General features: G+C 35.0%; 1 long non-coding RNA gene across 1 annotated transcript in view; it reads left to right on the plus strand.

Annotated features, from left to right (window-relative positions):
* The window catches only part of LOC122730478, a 387,036-nt gene that overhangs the window by 263,848 nt on the left and 99,233 nt on the right, over positions 1-23,955 (plus strand). The gene's annotated exons all lie outside the window — the stretch shown is intronic.

The following is a 23,955-nucleotide window of genomic DNA, read 5'->3' on the forward strand; positions in this document are numbered from 1 at the left end:
GAGCAGCCTGTAGCTTATTACTAATAAAAAAGAAAACAAAACTGTGCAACAACAAAAAATTACATAGTAAAAATAAGAGGTCTCAGTATGTAGTGAGAATAAGGAATAGGGAATAAGAATGGAAAATAGGGAATAAATGAGGGATATAAAATTGGTATTAACTCCATATCAAAATAACTAGAAGACATCTTTTGTTTTGAGGGGAACACTTATGTGGAATATGAGAGGCTATGGAAAAAAGTCTCACAGGTTGAGAAGATAAGGGTAGGTTTTGATTGGTATGCTGAATGGAGAATGTACACCCATATTACCATAGGTCTATACAAGTAAAGAAGTAATTGAAAAGGAACTGAAATATGAATAAATTACCTGACACGTATACATAATTTTCATTTATTAGTGTATGGTTACAAAATATGTACCTGTATTCTATTTTTTTTCATTGCAAATCATGCTTTTCCTAACACAAATAGAACCTCACAAATACTTCAGAGTTAGAACTAATTATACGTACATCATGAGTCTGGGTTCATTGGCTCCTACACATGCACTTTATTTTCACAATAGAGATTTATAGAGATACAGGATTATGAGATTCAGATATTTACATCTGCCAGGATTTACTCATCACAGTTCCTCAAATGCAGATTTTGCATCATGTGCATTGGGATCCAGAGTCTACAAATTTGATGGTTAAGCAGGGGTAACCTGCAACTCAATGGCTCTCAAGACTATTCCTTTCATTCACAAAATGGCTTCTAGGATCTACACTCTGGAATCATTATTTCTTCTCATTTACTTATTTAACATCCACTGTATATGTGATAATCAACTATTCCATACATCATATTTTCTTGCTTCTTTCTCCATTTTATGCCACTCACACAATAACTGCTACACATTATATTAAAAATATTCCAATTACACCATACTATTGTAGTGTGGGCCCCCTATTTTTGGCCACATCAACAATGATTACTCATACTATGACTAGGAAAGGGAGACAATTAGTGATTTGGGAAAGCTATGGATATAGCTCTGCCCAGTCTCATCTATTTTAATGCATTTGCAATTAAGTAGTATATCATTAGTCTCATTTTCTATTAAGGTTCAGGAAAATCTAGAGATTTAACCAAGGACATGTGGCAAATAAATGGAGGAAACAGAACTCAATCTTGTATCCTTTGACTTCAGGGCCATTACTGTTTCTAATATGCTTTGCTGTCTTGTCCATGAGTGTTCACTGAGACACACATACAGTTTATATACACACAAATCCATGTTATACAATGCCTTTCATGTAATATGAGCTTAATAAGGACTTACTGAATTTGGCTGAATACATAGCCATAACTCAAATGTGTATATTTTGTATTTATTGATGTATATTCTCACTGGAATACTAGAATTCAATTCAATGGAATTAAAAATATTTATTAGATACATATTCTGTGCTCACATGTGATGATTCTATTCCACCTGAGATATGCAGAGTGGTGGTCCATTGTTCATGCAAAAGCTGACAAATTTTCCAGGTCATATGGGAAGAGGAAGTTTATCCCCCAGGAATTCGGGGGTTCCTCCATTGTCCATCTCTATAAAGGAAAAGGCAATACATTGTCCTGTGACAGTCACAGGGGAATCTATCTCTTAGTCATTTCTGGCAAGATTCTTGCCAGAGACTTCATTCATAGACTGATCCTTTACCTATAAGATGGTCATCGGCTTGAGACCTAGTGTGACGTCAGAAAGGACTGAGGAATGGTTGATATGATGTCTGCTGCCTGACAACTCCAGGATAAATGCCAGAAGCAAAACAGGTCAGTACAGAACATTTATTGATCTGACCAAAGCTTCTGCTACTGTCAGTCATGAGGGCTTATGGACAATTATGTCAAAATTTGGTTGCCTGGAGAAGTTCACCAGTACTGTACATCAACTTCATAATGGCATGCTTGTCAGATTCTGGATAATGGATGATCTCTCACTTTCCTAGTCATCAATGGAGTGACAGAAGACTGTGTGCTTGCTCCCATGCTTTTAGCATGATGTTTTCAACAATGTTGTCAAATGCCTTCAATGATGACAAACATGAAATCAGGGTTAGCTACCCTAATGATGGTAGATTCTTTAACTTTAAATGGCTATAAACTAAGATTAAAGTGGAATTAATATTGGTGCATGACTTTTTGTTTGCAGATGATTGTGCACTCAATGCAGCTTCTGAAGCTGAGATGCAACAAAGTATGGCTTAATTCTCTGCTGCTTGTGCTAATTTTGGCCTAACAATTAATACCAAGAAATCATAGGTACTCCATTAGACAGCACCACACTATCTGTCCATGGAACCATTGGTTAAAGCAAATAGAGAAGTTTTGAACACTGGGGAAAAGTTCACTGACCTTAGCAGCATACTTTCCAGAGAGGCTGACACACATTTTCAAAGATAGCTCAGTGTTTGGGAAGCTCTGAAGCAAAGTGTGGGAGAAAAGAGGTATTAGACTATCAAACTATAGAGTCTTTGTGGTGATCTCATTGTTGTATGCCTGTAAAAACCTGGATGTTATAGTGGTGCCATGCCAGGAAACTGAATTGCTTCCATTTGAATGGTCTTAAAAAGATTCTGAAGACCATCTCTCAGGATAAGGTACCAGACATTGAGGTTCATTCTCAAACTAAACTGCCAAGCATTCAAACTCTACTCTAGTGAGTGCAACTCCAATTGACTGGCCACATTTTTTGAATGCTAAACATATTCTTGCCTAAAAAAAGAGTATTGTATGGAGAACTCATACAGGGCAAACGGGGCAGAAGTTGTACAGGTAAATTCTCGATCTCTCTTAAGAACTTTGGAATTGATTGCATGACATGAGAGACACTGCAATAGGACAACCCAGCATGGCATGCTCTCATCAGAGAAAGTGCCGTGCTTTATGAGCAAAGCAGAATTGTAGTAGCTCAAAAGAAATGCAAGATGCAGAGATTTAGAGAATTCAACCCAAATGTTCACATGAACAGTTTGTGCCTGACCTATGGTAGATGATTTCAAGCTCATGTTGTTCTGATAAGCCACAGTCAGACATACTATAACTTTCTAAAGCACCTCTAAAATGTTGATGTAATTTTAATCCTGTTTAAGAATAAAGAACAAAAACCAACCGTATAGATAGATGATTTCTACGTTGACCATCTAAGCATATGTCATATCCTGAGATGACAAAACCAAATCTTTTGTCTTTCCAATTAAGGCCTAATAATTCTTTTACTTAGCTATAAATTTGTTCATTTTGCAGTTTTATTTATCAAGAAACAATTAAGATTGGCATAGTTTAATTCCTTTAGCAGTATGTCCGCTCATTAATCATTAAAAAGGGAACTTACACAGTACCAGAAACTAAGGTGAAATTTATACAGCCTCTAAAATGAAATAATATTTCTGGGCCCCTCTTCCTCCTCTACTCCTTTCTCATTACTCTACCACAATCACTGTAGAAACAGGAGGGAGACAAAAAATATTTTAAAAATCCCTAAGGTCTTTTCTTTCCATTTCTTTGAGCTTATGAACCTCTACTCACTTATTTAGAATGGTGCACAGAAGAAGACTGATGCTGCAATTGTACTTGAAACCATCTCTGCCATAAAAGAATCTCTTAGAACATGTGCTCCACTGGTATAGCCTTTGATAAACAAGGGTGACTTCCCATGCCATGATGATACATTGGTGTAAGACATTAATAATACTCTTTTAGGAGTAAAAACTAATACCACATACCATCATATGTAGAAAATGAATACATTGCCATAATCTAAAGTAAAATCATAAAAAGTAGAGAATCGAATCAGATAAATTTATTGTGATATAATTATACCACAATGGTTAGGGAAATAATTTGTGATGAAACAAGGTGTAGAGGCAACCACTAAAGATAAAATAGATAATTTAGATTGCAAGTAACCAAAAAGTGTTTTTAAAAAGTGTAAAACTATTAGAATAAGTGGGTGAGCATTTGATTGGAGGAAAAATATTTATATTGAATATCTGTGATAAGAATCTGATATCAAAGATATGCAGGGCCCTGACACATATAAAGGATAAGAACCACAATTCCCTAATAAATAAGTGGTCAGTGGATACAATGATAAAAAAATCTTGAAAATTGTTTTCAAAAGAAATCAACAGAACTAAAAATTGTTGACAATCACATGAAAGGTTTTTTTCCAAATAATTAATAATAAGGCATATGCAAATCAAAATAAAACTGAGGTTGGATGTCACATCCAATAAATTTTCTAAAAAAAATTAAAAGATAGGAATAGTTAATATTAGAGTGATTCTAGAAGATATGCATATCAATTCACTACTGGCAAGTCTGTGAATTGGTCCAATCATTTTGGAAAAGTAACTTGTAATTCTTCTAAAAATATGACTAATATAACTTTATCCTCTGATCCAAGATTCTACTGCTAGAAATATATCCCATTTAATTCAATGGCAAAAAGAAAGATTCCATATATCCCAAAATATGTATAGCAGCAATTTTTGAATTAGCAAAAAACTGGAAATGAAGTAGATGTCCATTGTTTGGGGAATGATGAATACATGGCACATGACTATGATAAAAATTTCTGTGCTGTAAGAAATGATGACTATGATGAATACTGGAAAAAAAAAACACAGGGAGACTTATATGTACTGATATAAAATGAAGTAACCAAGAAAATAATAAATTTTGTGACTACAATGTAAATAAAAAACACAAAATAATCAAAACTGGTGTGAAAGTATGACAGTAATGAAAGAAGAAATATGAAAATGTTTCTGTCTTACTTGTTCGCAGAGGTGGAGAAACTATGGGTATGTAATGTTGCATATGATACTAAATTTAATTATTGTATTGATTATGTTTGCTGAATGTTTTTCCCCCTTTTTAAATTCTTTGTTATAAGGAATGACCCTTTGGGAGAGGAAAAAAGTGTGTCTTAGGAAATACTGGTGATGCAAAAAGAAAATAACAAAAATGCTTAAAATCTCTAGAATAGTATCAATAGTCAAAGTATGGGGGGGGGGCAGCTAGGTGGCACAGTGGATAAAGCACTGTCCCTAGATTCAGGAGGACCTGACTTCAAATCCAGCCTCAGACACTTGACATTTACTAGCTGTGTGACCCTGGGCAAGTCACTTAATCCTCATTGCCCCAACCAAAATCAAAACCAACCAACCAACCAACCAAACAGTTAAATTATAGCTCACCATTCTATGGTTTGATTCTATTCATTAATATATATATATATATATATATATATATATAGTACTATTCACCTGCCTCCATTTTTTCAGCAGTTCTGTCATTCTTTGTGATCCTTCAAAGATTAAAGACAATGATTCATACATCAGATTTGCAAAATCTTTTTGTTTTATGCAATATTGTTCTGAGAGTTCTGGTGACTTGTTATCATTTTATTTTCTTACTGCTATATATCTTCCTACTCTTTCTTCAATTCGTTCCTTTTTTTCAGTGCAAAGATAATCTTTCTTATCATAGATAACAGAACTAAATTAAATGGTTAAATAGTAGTACTTTAGCATAATGGTCTATTATTGCTATCCCCTGTACTTGGAACAGCAGCTCTTTCCCTTCTCACTCTTGACACATATAATAGCTATAAGAAACAAAACCATTTTTATTATTCTTTTTATTTTTTTGTGAGGCAATTGGGGTTAAGTGACTTGCCCAGGGTCACACAGCTAGTAAGTGTTAAGTGTCTAAGGCCGGATTTGAACTCAGGTACTCCTGAATCCAGGGCCGGTGCTTTACCACTGCGCCATCTAGCTGTCCCTCATTTTTATTATTCTTAAAAGTCATCAACAGCTTCAGATCCCTTCAAACTCCTTTTGGTACTCTTATCAGAGCACACTACTGAATTGTATCTATCATCAGTTAGTTTCTTTTGTTGCTATCTTCTATACATTAAAACAAATCTGACTTGATTGATGAGTTCTCTATGTACAGTTCTTTTTTTCTCTTTAGGCTTCCTTCCTTTTATTTTATTGGAAACATTAAATCTTATGTCTTCAAAATTTCAATTTTTGTCTTTCCTATTTTTCTTAGACTGTATTGATCTGCTAAATTTTGAATTGTAGGATTGAATTTATCCTTCCTCTGAATTCACTGAATTAAATTTTCTCTAAATTTAGAATACAAATGATACTGTTCCCCAATTTCCTTTCTTTATCACAAATTATAAGAAATGGTTAGTCACTTCTCTTCAATGTGTTCATAATTTATATCAATTTCTTTTTTGTTATAATTAGGTTACAAATTTTTTTGCATATTGCTTACTCCAACTTTTAATGAATGAAATTATCATTAAAGAAGCTGAAAGATTTCTTATTTTTTTTAGAAACTCTGCTTTTGAGATAACGAGAACTTCAATAGATGCTCATATAATTGAGATCTATTATCAATGCCATGTCATGGTTTCATGCCAGATTTATTTTGTTTCTCCCAAATCATCTTTTTTTCCCCCATGATTTCTGGAATAAAGAGGAGGGACAATACGATTTTTTCTCCCTCCATTAGACTTTGATCAATCTGTCACCATCATTCTTTCACCTTCATTTCCCAGGTTTCCATCTGTATGCATTCACACATACATGCAGACATATGTGATATCATTTTGTCATTCTGTCCCATTATTTAAACATTCCATTCCTTTTCAATAATGTATGCCCTTCCAGAACCATATTTTAATATGATTTTCATCCCAACAAGTCTCAAAGATGCAATGTCAAATCGACAACTATGCTTTCTGAACTATAATTTAGATATATGCATATACATGCATATATACATACACATACGTATATACATATACATCTATCTATCTATCTATCTATCTATCTATCTATCTATCTATCTATCTATCTATCTATCTACTTCCAAGGCAGTTGATTGCTTTTCTTGTTTTTGTCTTTCTTCTTGGATATTTTCTCTTTTACATTGTCAGCCTTTGTCGTTATATTGTACATATTTTGTAACAGCTATTTTATAAATCATCTGGTTTGGCAGATGTACAGCAATTTCCCACTTTTTCAGCTTATATCCATGAGTGTGCTGGCAAATGTTTAACAACTGACTCTCCAGTAAAAAAAATGTACACACAACTCACTTTTAAGTTTAATCCATATTATTATCATTTTCTCCATTATTTTCTTAAGCCTAATTAGTAAAAACAAATAAATTAAATTCTAATTTGTAACATTTGCCACTTTTCATGGTGTAAATGGATGTTGACACTGAAAATTTAACAATTGGCTCTTTTCAACCAATAGGAGTTAACTCCAGCACACCCTTGCTTATATCCCTCTTGATCCAGTTCCTGACTCTAGATAAATCCATTTTGTTAGTCCTTGTGAATTGTACTCCATCTCTATTTTTATGCCTTTCGGGACAGTCTGGAATTCCAAATTAATTCCTAAACAATATATTTTGAACTATCTATTCCCTTTCCCCCAAAGATTTCTTTTCTTAATACTGACCGTCAATCAGAAGCAGCAATAAAAACACAGCATCTGCCTCTATGGCCTTCAACTTCTTTTGAAGGATTTCATAAGCCACAAAAAAGCCTTCTAGATTACTTTCAGTGTCATTTATACACATACAAATCACCAGAAATGAATCATCATATTTGACAAATTTCTGTAAGACCTCTATCATATTTCCAATACATGGTCTGAGAAAACAGTAGCCCTCTTTATTGTTAATGTCAGGACTACAAATGTCTGCCCTGGTACCCTTCAGGACAAATGAGTTCACTTCTCAGATCTGTCATTTGCTATCTGTATCAGCTTAGACAAATATCGTAAAATCTCTAAACTTCAATCTCCTTATCTACAAAACAGTAATAATAATACCTGAATGACCTTCATCAAGAGTTGTGGGGAGGGGCAGCTAAGTGGCACAGTGGATTAAGCACTGGCCCTGGAGGTAGACCTGAATTCAAATCTGTCCTCAGGCACTTGACACTTACTAGCTGTGTGACCCTGGACAAGACACCAAACTCTCATTGACCAGCATTAAAGAAAAGAAAAGAAAAGAAAAGAAAAGAAAAGAAAAGAAAAGAAAAGAAAAGAAAAGAAAAGAAAAGAAAAGAAAAGAAAAGAAAAGGAAAGGAAAGGAAAGGAAAGGAAAGGAAAGAAAAGAAAAGAAAAGAAAAGAAAAGAAAAGAAAAGAAAAGAAAAGAAAAGAAAAGAAAAGAAAAGAAAAGAAAGGGTAGCTTTTGGGGCAGCTAGGTGGCACAGTGGATAAAGCACTGGCTCTGGATTCAGGAGGACCTGAGTTCAAATCCAGCCTCATACACTTGACACTTACTAGCTGTGTGATCCTGGGCAAGTCACTTAACTCTCATTGCCCTGAAAAATAAGTTGTGGGGAAAGTTCTTTCTAAACTTTATTTGTTGTTGTTCAACTGCGTTCAATTTTTCATGACCCCATGTAGGGTTTTCTTGGCAGTGGTTTGCCATTTACTTCTCCTGATCTTTTCAACAGATGAGGAACTGAGGAAAACAGGATTAAGTGACTTGCCCAGGGTCATGCAGTTAGCAAGTGTCTGAGCCCAGATTTGAACGCATGCACATTAGTATTCTATTCACTGTACCAGCCAGCTGCCTTATAAACCTTATGACACTATAAAAATGAAATCTAGTAGCAGTGGCAATAGTTTGTGCCCTCTGCTCTCATCGTTTTCTTGGTGGAAGGTGGGAGGTATTTATTTCTTTTTCTTTCTTTCTTTCTTTCCTTCTTTCTTTCTTTCTTTCTTTCTTTCTTTCTTTCTTTCTTTCTTTCTTTCTTTCTTTCTTTCTTTCTAAGGATTATTAGGACTTGGATTGTCTAAAGCATATGCTGGACTACTTGTTCAGTGAACTGAACACTAAGTGATGAGCAACATCATAAAGCATTCAATATACTCTTTGTCTTGCTATAGTCATAATGATATAAGAACAGAGAGAGTTCAAGTTCTGAAGGTCATTTTCATGTCTAACTGATAAGTATTTTCTCAGTAGCCTAAGTTTTCCTTTTCATCCCTTTCCACTATGTATCATCAACATAAAAAAACATCATCAACAACAGTCATTAAGTGGTTCTTGTGTACAGGTTCCATGTTCTGATGTTTGATCACTTTTTTATAGTCAATAGTATCTAGGATTGATTCCTCAAGGTAGCTCAACTTTTCCCAATCTGAATTATTCAGGTTGTGGAACGGCCAGGTTTTAGAATATGTGGTACAAGCTACCTGCACATCCTAAGTAGATGAGTGTCTTAGGAAACTAGAAAAGAAAAGACTGAGTTAGTTAGATTTAACATTTAAGCATGGTATAGACATAGCTTAAGTATAAAATATTTTGTCTTTAGTGTCAAGTTTCCCTCAAAAACTTCAATCCTGAATAGGCAGAAGTGACTATCTCAGGAACTTGTTTGTGGGGTTGTTTGTCCTGTTTGGGAACAGCTGCATTGATGATGGTTTGGAATCTCATTCTCCAACTAGTCATGATGGATGATGTTAGCTCTGTTGTCAGACCACTGGTGTGTGGTGGAGAGCAAAACTGATTGAGTTGTGTGTCCAATTGATTCTGCTTCCTTCGTGGAGTATGTCAAATAAATTGTATTTTTTTCTCAAGCCCATTTAGATGGAGGATTATCCTGCTGTGTTCATTTGGATTTTGTACAGATTTCTGATTGCTGAATTGTACTACTCATCATAATAATTATCTGTGTAATAAGTTCACAATATGAATTGTTACAGATGGTCACATTTTCTATTGCAGAATAATCAAGCTTATTTGTACAATCTACTTCCTCTGAGATAAAAACAACATGTAAGTTCATATATGTTCATCAAATACTCTAAGTGATAATTTTTATCTTATACATATCAGGGCATTGGAAAGAAAATGAGATATCGCTAAAACACTTCTCAAGGAAAAGCAATCTAGGGACAGCTAGTTGGCACAGTAGATAAAGCGATGGCCCTGGATTCAGGAGGATCTGAGTTCAAATCCAACCTCAGACACTTGATACTTAGTAGCTGTGTGACTGTGGGCAAGTCACTAAACCCTCATTGTCCCCCCCCCCCCAAAAAAAAAGGAAGAAAAAGAAAAGGCAATCTAGGCAACTAGGTGTCATGGTAGATAAAGCACTAGACTTGGGGTCATGAGGATATGACTTCAAATCTGGACTCAGAATCTGCAATCTGTGTAACCTTGGACAAATCACCTAACTTCTATTGGCCTCACTTTCCTTGTATGTAAAAGGCGGATGATAAAAGCACTTATTTCCCAGGGTAGTTGTGAGGATAACATGAGATATTTATAAAGTACTTTTCAAACTTAAAAATGTTATATATACCATCCCAATTAAATTACAAACAAATGATTTTACTGAATTAGGAAACAGTAAAAAATTAATTTGGAAAAACAAAAAAAACTAAGAATATCAAAAGAAATAATGAATAAGAATATAAAGGAAAAAGGTTTAGCAGTATGAGATCTTAAAATATAAGGCAATAATTGTCAAAACTATCTTGTACCGGCCAAGAAATAGAAAGGTAGAATGTTGGAACAGAATATACACAGAATTTATGACAGCAAATAAACATAATAACCTTATATGTGACAAGTGCAAAATTTTAAGATTTGGGGATATGAATTCATTATTTGGTAAAAATTGTTGGGACAACGGAAAAGTAGTGTGGCAGAAACTGGACACAGAACAATATTTTACACCGTTTACCAAGATATGGTAAAAAGGGATACATGACCTAAATATACAGTGAGATTTTACAAAACAATATATCAGACACTTAATGAATAACAGGAGATAGAGAGAAAAAAGGATTTCAATTACATTAAATTTAAAAGTGTTTGTACAAATAAAACAATTTAGTCAAGATCAGAAGGAAAGCAGAAAATTGGGGAAATATTTAGAGATGGTATATCAAAGAAAGGTCTCATATGTAAAATCTATAAAGAACTTTGTCAAATCTATAAAAATATGAGTCATTTCCCAATTGATAAATGGTCAAAGGATATAAACAGGGTGTTTTACAATGAAGAAATCAAAACAATTTATAGTCATATGAAGCTATGTTCTAAATCATTATTGATTAGTAAATGCAGATTAAAACATGTTTCATATAATATTTTATACCTAGCAGCTTAGTTAACATGATAGAAGGGAAAAGTGACAAATCTTGGAGGGGATTTGAAAAAATTGGGACACATTCATTGTTGCTGGAATTGTGAATTGATCCAACCATTTTGGAGAACAATCTGGAATTGTGCCCAAAGTGTTATTAAACTACATATACTATTTGACCCAGCAATACCACTACTTGTTCTATTTCTAAGGATGATTAGAGAAGAAGGAAAGAACCTAGTAGTTCTAAAATGTTTATATCAAACATTTCTGGTGGCAAAGAACTGGAAACTGAAAGGATGTCAATCAATTGGAAGATAGCTGAAAAAGTTATGGTATATGATTGTGATGGAATATTACTGTGTGATAAGAAAAGGTGAGATCAATGATTGTAGGAAAAAAACATGGGAAGAATTGCACAAAATAATGAAGTGTGAAATGAGTAGAACCAAGAGAACATTATATACAGTAACAGCAATATTGTTTTTTTTTCTTTTTTAGCAATATTGTTTAAAGAATAGCTTTGTGGGGGTAGCTAAGTGGTGTAGTGGATAAAGTACTGGCCCTGGATTCATGAGGACCTAAGTTCAAATCCGGCCTCAGAAACTTGACACTTACTAGTTAGTTGTGTAAACATGGGCGAATCACTTAAGCCTCATTGCCCTGAAAATTTAAAAAAAAAAAACTGAACAAATAAGTTATTTTGTCTATTATAAATGCCCATATTAACTATAAAGGACAAATGAAGAAAATATATTTTCTGCATACAGAGAAAGAACAGACAAATAGAAGTATACATAGAACAATTTTACATGAATCATACATGTATTTATATGTACACATGCATATATGTGTACACACACGTGTGTGTATACATACCTATTTGTGGCTAATGGTAACCATGTCTAGGGTGAAGGGAGAGGGAAGAAAAAAATTTAAAAAATATAAATTTACATGATAATTTTTTCTATATTTGAAAAGAATAGTGAGTTGTTCATAGATTTGCAGTTTCATGTGCAATCATCTTTTTAATATGCTATGCTATAGAAATGCTTGTTTTATTCAATAAATTAAAAGGAATAAAATTCAATATAAATTCTAGCTGTAAATAATCATACATATGTTTGTATTTGTGTGTGTGTATTCGATTATAATTTTTTGCAACATTTCCTTTTCCTTTTCTCTTCTCTCCCTTGGTGGTTTAATTTATTCTCATTGTTTCAAATACTATCTTTAGGTCACATCTATTTTTAAAAATCTTAAGCCAAAACTTCTTTCTGAAGTGCCAGATTTCAACTGATCTCTCCATATAAGTGCACTATTAATGCAATATGCTCAATCCAAGCTTATCATTGCCTATGAAACCTGTTTTTATTCCTAATTTGCCTCATTTTATGAATACCACTGCCATTATTCACATCCAAAATAATGGAATTAAACTCTTTGTCTCCTTCTCTCTTGATATCCATAATCAATTAGAGACTCTCCTAATTGCTCTTTTTTATCTCTTTTGTGTTCACTTTTTCTCCATTCCTACTGTTACCAACCTAGTTTATGCTAACATTACATAGATTTTTGAAGTGCCTCCAGACAGTATCATTGATTCTAGTCTTCTACTCTGTCCAATTCTTCCTATGTCCCTATGCCAGGTACTTTTTTTAACCAGGTACTTTTTTTAACCAGGTACTTTTTTTAACCAGGTACTTTTAAATATAGGTTAGTTAGTTTAAGAATCTTCACCAAAAGAAGGAAGAGAGATAAGAATTTTGGGACTAGAATGATTGGTGATTCTGTACAAATTCAGGCCCTGATTCCATTAGAATTCTACCAATCTCTGTGTGTAGCCTTAATGTGATTTCATTATTAAGGGGATTCTCAAAGGTAGCTGAGATTTACTCAGCTTGAATTACAGCATCCATATCTACATACATACATACATCCTGGTTGATTGGTTATTGGCCTTCATTCTCAAAGAGGACCAAAATGACATCACTATGTTGGAGTCAAGGTGATAGGCCTTGTATGTCTGACTGTGGCTTATCAGACCAATATGATCTCACAACACTTTACCATAGACTGGGCACAAATATTCCATAGGAACATTTGGAGTAGATATATCTATAAATTTGCACATCTCGCATTTCTTTTGAACTACTGCAATTCTCCTTCACACAAAGAGCATAGCACTTTCTTTGATGTAAGCATGTCATGCTTTTTGGTCATTTGCCAGTGTCTCCCATGTCATGCAATTGATTCCAAAACTCTTCAGAGAGAACTTGAAAATGTCCTTATATTGCTTCTTCTGATCTCCATGTAGGTGTTTGCCTTGTGTTGGTTCTACATAAAAAAGTCTAAGTAAATATGTTTCACATTCAAACAATGTTGCCAGTCCATCAGAGCTCTGCTCTCTACAGTAGAGTTTGAATGTTTGGCAGTTTACTTCAAGAAATGACTTCAGTGTTTAGTACCTTCCTTATCTTGCCAGGAGATCTTCAGACTCTTTCTAAGATAAATCAAATTGAACCATGTCATAAAAGTGCTTTGAGTTTTATCATAAAAGTGAATTTCATCTGTTTTCTCACTGAGCCAAGAATCCTGCTTTTCTCTAAGCTTCACTTGAACTTTACTTTTTTTTGGGGGGGGGGCAGGGCAATGAGTGTTAAGTGATTTGCCCAGGGTCACACAGCTCATAAGTGTCAAGTGTCTGAATCTGGATTTGAATTCAGATCCTCCTGAATCCAGGGCCAATGCTTTATCCACTGCACCACCTAGCTGCCCCCTTCACTTTACTTTTGATGGAGTTAAAAGCTTCTTTCTTAGAGATGGTTGAATTATCCCACTGGCAAACTCCATGGAGTTCTCATTTCTTTGTTTAGTGACTTCTGAATTTCCCTATCATTTTTTCAGGGTAATGAGGGCGAAGTGACTTGCCCAGGATCACACAGCTAGTAAGTGTTAAATGTCTGAGCCTGTATGTGAACTCAGGTCCTCCTGAATCCAGGGCCAGTAGCTGCCCTCTCCATCATTTATGTCCAAGTAGTCTTGATGTTTGTGAGTGTTCTGACCCATAAGAGTAAATTCAATGCTAAACACCAAATCTATAAAAGTTTCAAACTTCCTTTTCTGCTCCACTGTTACTGTGTTGGCTCAACTTTCCCTCCAAATTATCAATGAATTGTTCCTGCTTAGAGAATTTTTATAATCTGTTGACATTAAATCCTCTGATAGTTTATCTTGCCTTTGGGCCACACACATGTCCACACACACATATATTATATGTATGTGTGCATGCATTCATGTATCTATTTGTGTGTGTGTGAACTTACACAGCCCTGCCAAATGCAGGTCATACTTTGGTCAGGGTATGGTTTGAGAAGGGTTGACTTTTGAAAAAAGTTTCATTCCCTTAAACCAGGCAAGAGTGTGGAATTGAGAATGGAAGGAAGAGATGTGGTGGGGAATAAGTAAAAATAAGTCAGCAGTGACACAGACATATAAGTCACTTCCTTTTTCAAGAAAATTAAGACTCCTTATTTTCTCTAGGATTGATTTCAGACTTCTCAACTTGACATTCAAAGTCCTTCAGAGTGTGACTCTGGCCTAATTTTACATACTTATTTCCCATTATTTCCTATTATCTACTCTTCATAGGAAGTCCAATCATCTTTTTCTGTACATGACATTCCAGGCCCTGTCTCTGTATCTTATTCCTAGACTGCATTCTCTCTTCAACCCCACCTCCTGGAATCTCTACCTTTCTTTGAGGCTGGAGTTTTATCTACAGAAAGTCTTTTCTGGTATTCATCATTGTTAGCTTCCTACCCCTTTTCAATGATCATGTGTTCACTTATTTGTGTACAACATAACTCCTGCTGTTCAATAAAATGTGATGTTGGGGCAGCTAGGTGGCGCAGTGGATAGAGCACTGGCCCTGGAGTCAGAAGTACCTGAGTTCAAATCCGGCCTCAGACACTTAACACTTACTAGCTGTGCGACCCTGGGCAAGTCTCTTAACCCCAATTGCCTCACTAAAAATAAATAAATAAAAAAAAATGTGATGTCTTTAAGGTTAGGGAATTTTGTACTTCTTTTTATTCCTAATATTTTTCACAGTGCTTTTCAAAAATTAGATGCTTAATAAACACTTAGTAAATTGGATTGAATTATTCTCAGAAAAAAATAATTCCTAACTCAGTTTTCTAAGTATTTTCTTGCAAAAATCTATACGGCAATATTTCCTCTCATTTCCTCTCTAGCATGATGTCTAAGCCCAGCAATTATTATTTACATTCTATCATTTATTTCACAAATCTATATAAGGTTATTAGTTTCTAAGTGCTCTTTAGCCCAAAGACCCTTTAGTCACCTGATGGGAAAGAGAAACTTCCCTTGGAAAATAAAAGCCTTTGGCAGATAGCCCGATTTTTATTCTTTATCATTTCTCTACATGACCTGTAACAGAAGAGAATTAACTTGATTTCTATCTTCACCAAACAGTCTTTGTTTTTCCTTTGAAGAATTCATTCAGATCAGGTATGACAGTATACACAAACACCTACCTTCTGTTTCAATGTGTTATACTTCTGAGCCACTCTGAAACACTACAGTCAGGGTTGCAAATACACCTAATTATGAAAACAAACCCTCTTTCACTTTTATGTATATTCAAGAACTGAGCATGTATCAGATCATAGTAATGGGGGTCCTTAGAGATCATCCAATACAACTCTTTCATTTTCCATTGAGGGTCTGGGGTGAAGTGACTCGTGTAACATCATATAAGCATCAGGGAGTAGAGTCAACTTTCTTTTTTTTCTTTGATACTTCATTTTGTTATTTAAAAAATAAGAATAAACATTTTTATTTATAGCTTTGAGTTCCAACTTTTATCCCTCCTTCCTTGCCTCCACTCCCCCCTCCTTGATTTGTTAAGCAATCACATATAGATTATACGTGTATGATTACGTAAAACATTGCCGTATTTGTCATTTTGTACAAGAAAACTCAATTAAAAGAAAAAAATAAAGAACATGAAAAATAGCTTGCTTCATTCTGTTCCATCAATATTAGTTCTTTCTTGAAAGTGGATAGTATGTTTCATCATTAGTCCTGTGGGATTGTCTTAGATCATTGTATTGTTAAGAATACTCAAGTCATTCACAGTTCTTCATCAGAGAATATTGCTGTCTCTGGCACAATGTTCTCCTGGTTCTGCTCACTTCACTATACATCAGTTCATGCAAGTCTTTCCAGGCCCTTCTGAAATCATCCTGCTTGTCATTTCTTATAGCACAATATTACTTCACCATCATATATCACAGTTTGTTTATCCATTCCCCAACTGAAGGTCATTCTTTTGATGTCCAATTCTTAGCCACCACAAAAAGAGCTGGTATAAATATTTTTGTACAAATAGGTCTTTGTCATTGGAACACTACTGCATTGTTGGTGGAGCTGTGAACTGATCCAATCGTTCTGGAGAGCAGTTTGGAAGTATTAGGTCCTTATCCCAAAGAGATCATGAAAAAGGGAAAATGAACCACATGTACAAAAATATTTACAGACACTTTTTTGTGGTGGCAAGGAATTAGAAATTGAGGTGATGCTCATCAGTTGGGGAATGACTGAACAAGTTGTGGTATATGAATATGATGGAATACTCTTGTTCTGTAAGAAACAATAACCAGGCAGATTACAGAGAAACTAGGAAGGACTTACATGAACTAATGCTGAGTGATATGAGCAGAACCAGGAGAAAAATGTACACAGTATCAACAACATTGTGTGATATTCTACTGCAATAGACTTGACTCTTCTCAGCAATAGAATGGTTCAAGATAATTCCAAAGGACTGAAGATGGAAAATGCTCTCCAAATCCAGAAAAAGGAACTGTGGAATTTAGATGCATATTAAATAATACTGTTTCTACTTTTTTGTTTTTTTCTTTTTTGAGGTTTTCCCCCTTTGTTCTGATTCTTTCACAGCATGACTAATGCAGAAATATTTTAATGTGATTGTACATATATAAACTATATTGGATTGCTTGCTGTCTTGGAGAGGGGAGAGGGAGGGAGAACAATTTGGAACTGCAAATCTTGTAAAAAATAAATGTTGAGGGGCAGCTAAGTAGCATAGCAGATAAAGCACTGGCCCTGGATTCAGGAGGACCTGAGTTCAAATCCAGCCTCAGACATTTGACACTTACTAGCTGTGTGACCCTGGGCAAGTCACTTTATCCTCATTGCCTCACCCTTCCCCCCCAAAATGTTGAAAACTATCTCTACATGTAATTAGAAAATAATAAAATACTTTTATGATAAAAAAATAGGTCTTTGTCTCTTTTGTGGTATGTTGTTGGGATATAAACCTAGCAGTGGTACAGCTGGAGCAAAGGGTTTGGTCTGTAGCCCTTTGGGCATATTTCTAAGTTGTTCTCCAGAATGGTTGGATCTTTTTACAACTCCACTAACAATTGCTTAGCATCCTAGTTTTCTCATATCCCCTCTGACATCCAATATTTTCCATTTTTGTCTTATTTGCCTCTCTGATAAGTATGGGGTGGTACCTCAGAATTGTTTTAATTTGCATTTCTCTGATCAATATTTATCTTGAGCTTTTTTCAAATGATTAGAGATAGCTTTGATTTCTTTGAAATCTTTTAGCATGAAATGTAGGACATTTGTCAGAGCATCATGGAAACTTTAATAATAAAGTAAAAGTTTTAGCCCAAAGGGTTAAATTTAATCTCATCAGGATCTGGGGGATATTATAAGATGGGACTGATCATTAGATATTTTCATGGAAGAACACAATTTATTTCATGAAAGAGACACTTGCTACTCCATCTATTGCCTCTATGCCCTTACATGGGTTGCCCCCTTTGCCTGAAATGTACTCCCTCCTCACTTCCACCTTTCAGAATCTCTTAGTTTCTTTTTTTGCAGCTTATTTTTTAGGTTACAACATTCATTTTTATAAGATTTTGAGCTTTAAATTTTTCTTGTTCCCCCCTTCCCTTCCTCCTCTACAAGACAGAAAGCAATATGATGTAGTTTATATATCTATAATCACATAAAACATATTTCCAAATTAGTCATGTTGTGAAAGAAGAATCAGAACAAAAGGGAGAAAACTCAAAAAAGAAAAAAAAACAACTCAAAACATAAAAAAAATATGGTTCAATCTTCATTCAGATCCCACAATTCTTTTGTCTGGATGTGGAGAGCATTTTCCATCATGATTTCTTTGGAATTGTCTTTGATCATTGTATTGCTGAGAGGAGTCAAGTCTATCAGAGCTGATCATCACACAATGTTGCTGTTACTGTCTACAATGTTTTCCTTGTTCTGCTCACTTCACTCAGCATCAGCCTACTTAAATCTTTCCAGGTTTTTCTGAAATCTGCCTTCTCAACATTTCTTATAGCACAATAATATTCCATTACATTTATATACCACAACTTGTTCAGCCACTCCCCATTAGATGGACATCCCCTTGATTTCTAATTCTTTGCCACCACAAAGTGAGCTGCTATAAATATCGTTGTATGTGTGGGTTCTTTTCACTTTTCTATGATCTCTTTGGGATACAAACTTAGTAGTGGTATTGCTGGGTATCCTCTTGCTAAGTACATCTCCTATTGTTAATTGCTGAATAATTTGTAAGTGTCTCATTTTATTCCAAAGATATAACCTAAAATACCAAGTGAATAATCTGAGTCAGACCTAGCAAAGAACACACTTAATTATTTTTCATTCTGCCTTCTGAGATCAAGGTAAAAAAAAAAAAAATCTCCTCCTCTTCTTCACATGAGCCCTTCAAATAGTTGAAGAAAGTTGTCATGTACTCTCTGCATCTTTTCTTTTCCAAACTGACTATCTCTGTTTTATCCAAACTCAATCCTTATATAGCCTGGTTTTGTCAACTCATTATGCTAGTCATACATTTTCCTGGTAACTTCGTGATTTCTAATGTGCCTCCTAAGGTTTGGTTTTCAGAAATGAACACAAGACTGTTTATTTGCCTTGAACAGAGCTGAACATAGTAGGATTGCCATTTCCCTCATGCCCAACAAACACTATGCCTCTTTTAAATAAGTTTGAGTCACATAGTTTTTGTGATTCCTATATTCCTCTGCCATTATGCTGTTCAAATCCCTTTTTTGGCTTTCTGTTATCTATAGAATAAAATTTGACTTACCTAGCATGACCTCAAAGGCCCTCCACAATCTGGTACTAACCAGATAGCAGACTTTCTTTTGTCATGTGTTCTCAGCTTTATTTCCCACAAACATTGACTAACCAAATTGCCATCATTTCCATAATTACAGACTATATTTTTCTGTCTTTGTTTTCACAATTGCCCATAGCTATTGTGTCTCTTTCTTCACCTGTTTCTGAGAAATGAAATCATGGTCATTTTTTAATAGCTCACTCTAATGCTACTGCCTCCCTGAAGTCTTCTATGTCCCACTATAACCAGAAATTATTTTTCCTTCACCATATCATAGAGTTAGAGCTAGCAGGGACTTTATTGTTGACTCAAGTATAGATCCAAAATTTTAGCCTGGATTCTCTGACTTCAGTCTCTGCCCCACCCCCCGCCCCCACTGGCAGACATGACATTTGGTATCTCTTATATGAATTTAACATGATTTCTTGCAATCTAGTTTTCTAGGTACATGGGAAGGAAAGAAACATGGATTTCTTATGTGCCTACTATGTTCTTGTAATACCAAGCACTTTACAAATATTATTTCATTTGATCCTCAAAACATCTTTGTGAGGTATGTGCAAATGGATATTAAGTGACTTGCCCAGGATCACACAGCTAATAAGTGTTTGAGATTGAATTTGAATGTAAGTTTTCCAAATACCAGGCCCAGTTCTCTATCCATTGAATTATATAGCTTTTTTAGCTCTAAGAGTAATTAGAGACCATCAAGTGGGTCCAACTTATTTTACGGATGAAGAGAATGAAGTGAGAAAGGTTTAGTGACTTCCCCCAAGATTACACAGCTGGTAAATCTCTCTTCCAACCTGCTTATGCAGGGATCTATCTATCCATGAGGTCTTTATACTTGCTGATAAGCTCTCAAGTAATAAAAACAATTGTTTGGTCTTTCAGTCCTGTCTGACTCTTCATGACCCCATTTTGAGGTTTTCTTTGCAAAGATACCAAGGCCACTTTCCATTTCCTTCTCCAGCTCATTTTACAGAAAAGGAAAGTGACTTGCCTAGGGGTCAAACAGTTAGTAAATGTCTGAGGCCACATTTGAATTCAGGAAGATAATTTAGCACTCTATCTCCTGCACCACCTAGCTGCATACTGGTTACTAGCTGTTTACTTCCTAGCTTATTAGCTGTACAATCCTTTGCAAGTCACTTTACCTTTGGAGCCTCACTTTTCTCCTCCATAAAATGGCATAATAATAGTAATAATATCATTTACCTAGAGAGTGACTGTGAGCAAAAAATGAGATAATATTTGTAAAACACATTGTAAGCACTTCCTAAATGTCAGCTATCTCAGAATTGTTGTTGTGAAATCTCCTGCTGTTTCCAATCCTGCATTTCACATGTATTCAATAAATGTTTATAGGAATTTTGATTTATTGTTTTCATTCCAATTTCTGTTTTTAATAATTGAATTATACTTGTTCTGTATTCACATGTAAATTTTCTTTAAGAAACACTGCTACATTAAGTAGCACTGTATATGAAAGGAAGAAAAATACTTATAGGCAAAATGTGAAAGATTTTTCTATAAATCATGTTGCTGTTAGTGAAATATTTAAATGGCACATATATCAGCAGCTCAACTTACAGGAATGTATTATGTGGTATATTTAATTGACTAGAATCTTATATATTACATTTAAATACAATTTCACTCAGGAAGAATCAGAGGAAGAACAACCTCCAATAACTATCTATTTTGATAGTGCGGACTGTTGAATTACTAAAGTATTTGGACAATGGCCTCAGCTTGCAAGGTGAGACATTGTTCTGAGGTCTTTTGCATCTGCTCTGGCCTAGTTGAAAGTGAACACAAGAGCTTGGCCTTTTATCTGTTCCTGAATGATCTGTTATTCCAGCTCTGCTGGGGCTCTGAGAGCAGAGCATTCTCCATTCTTGGATCTTTCATCCAGGAAGCCTTTAATTCAGTCTGTATCATAATAAATCCAGGGAGCTCCTGCATTTGGCTCTATGTGAAGGAGTAGCCTACCTAGGGAGAACATTGCCTCCCATTCATACACAAATTAAACCTTGGGGTTAGATCAGCAAGAAATTACTCTCTATTCAGTGAGTTTCTTCAGCAGAGAAATGAATGTTAAAGAATGGGCAAGAGAGGTGGCCAATAAGTAACTTTATATTCCTTTAGAGTATTCAAAGCTCTTTGAGTTGAAACTATTTATGGTTGCCTTTGCTTTTAGTTAAAAATGCATTATGAACCTGTGGGAGTTAACTATTGTGTGTTTTTTTTTAAATAGCCAGGACACTAAAGATTGTGGAACATGGTTTTTATGAGAGATTCATACTTTTGTAGATTAATCTACAGTTACAGCAAGAACCTGAGTTTAATTTCTTTTTTATTTAATTTGCACTTCAGAAAGGCACATGGCATATAATATTTGGCATAATTAGTAATACTCTGATAGGTGATAACATCATTGTGGTTACTAAAGCTAATTATTAAGATTATACCTCACTTATCCTGGGTAACTCTTGCACATTTCCTCCTATAAATATGCCATGGGGGAGTAGGGGTGAGGGTGACTGCTACTCAATGTGCTGAGGTTCTTCTTCATATTCTCCTGACATCCTCTGGACATTGATGATTATCTCACTCATTTGAGTGTCTATGGATCTTCTATGATGTTTCAAGACTTGAAGAAGATAGATAGTACAATAGATAGAGTCATGGACCTGGAGTCAGAATGGCCTAAGTTCAAATCCTGCCTCAGATACATACTAACCATGTGATCCTGTGCAAGTCAATTTAAGTTTGTTTGTCTCAATTTCTCCAATTGTGAAATAAGAATAATAAAAGCATCTGCTTTGTATGGTTCTTGTGAAATTTAGTACCATGCCTGGAACATAGTAGGCACTCTATAAATGCTTATTCCCTTCTCTTTCTTGATATCTTCAATAGGTCACCTGAAAAGAGGAAAAATCTGAGACCCTTATCATTTATAATGATCTAATCTTTAGTTTGGATTTTAATATTTTTTTTTGGTGGGGCAAAGAGGGTTAAGTAACTTGCCCAAGGTCACACAGCTAGTGTCAAGTGTCTGAGGCCAGATTTGAATTCAAGTCCACCTGAATTCAGGGCTAGTGCCTTATCCACTGTCCCACCTAGCTGCCCCCATTTTTTTTTGTGGACTATAATATTTTTGTAAATAATTCAGGTAGATAGAAAAAGTATCTTTACAAATTGGATTTTAAATAAAATGATAATAATATAAAAAAATTCCTCTGATGCTTTGAACCATTGCAGCAAAATAATTGTATGAGACAGTAGAAATAAGACAGAACATGAAATGTATTTGTTGTGTGAAGACATAACTATGGAACATAGAACAGAAATTACATGACTGCCATAGATTTTTATAAAATGGAAACTTCTTGAAGCCACAGACTGACTTTCTTTTTCTTTTCATTTTGTGTGTGGATTTTGCCACTATCTACCAAGTGTGTGTATGTATATATATATATATATGATTATTTGTGTTCTGAGAACTTCTCTCACCAATGAATATCATAACCATTTATTACCTAGCATGTAAGTATTATCAGAGAGGTTATAAAATTTGTTTCTAATCACCACCTAGCAAATGTCAGAAGAAGAATTTGAATCCAAATCTTCCTGAATCTCAACCCAGGCATCTAGACACAATGTCACATTGCCTTTTACTTCCATATATTACATTTTTATTGATTTGAATTGAATTGCCAAATTGACACAGCATTACTTTCTAGCTACAGAAATGATGAGCCTTTCACTTAACCAAGGTGGGAGGGGGGCACCTCCAAGATCTACAAGTGCCGTGGAAGGAAGGACTGGCAAGAAAAGTACCATCAAATGTTCTTATATCAACAGCACTGAAGTCCAGGAAGCATCTATGAGAAAGAATGGGAGAAAGCTTTAATGTACAGGTGCATCAGTCCTTGTGTATGCAATTGTTTCTGTTCATAATACATGTCCTTAACACCAAATCCCATTTTTCACGTAATGTAATAACAACACTGCTGTTACCCAGTGATTGGTATTATGCAGTATGCTTGGAGATAAATGCTGTTATTATGGAAATCCTATTAGCAAGTCCCCATGTACAGTACAAGCGGGCGGTACAGATTTATTAACATGCCCTTCCCGAATTACTTTCTTGGAAACGTCTTTTTTACCACCTATGAAATGCTGTGCAATAATGCCATTAATAAACATATCTGATTGCAGCATGGAATCGTGAACCTCTGAATGGCTTGAGAAGCGAGATTATTTCATCTAGATTTCTCCAATATTCCTAAATGTCCCCCAGTTTTTATACAGCTGCATATCAAGCAATAGATCATGAAAGTACACAAGCAGGTGGTTAAGTTAATGGGGAAAAAAAATCAGTCTTTTTTTTAATATAAAGAGCTGTCAGTAGATGGCAATGTGACTATTTTATACAACATTTTTCTTGCCATATGGCACTGTAGACTTGAGACCATTCACATTTGCTATCCAAATTAAAGAACCCCCACCCGTCCCACCC

Source organism: Dromiciops gliroides, chromosome 6 (assembly GCF_019393635.1).
Source record: "Dromiciops gliroides isolate mDroGli1 chromosome 6, mDroGli1.pri, whole genome shotgun sequence".
Classification (NCBI taxonomy): domain Eukaryota; kingdom Metazoa; phylum Chordata; class Mammalia; order Microbiotheria; family Microbiotheriidae; genus Dromiciops; species Dromiciops gliroides.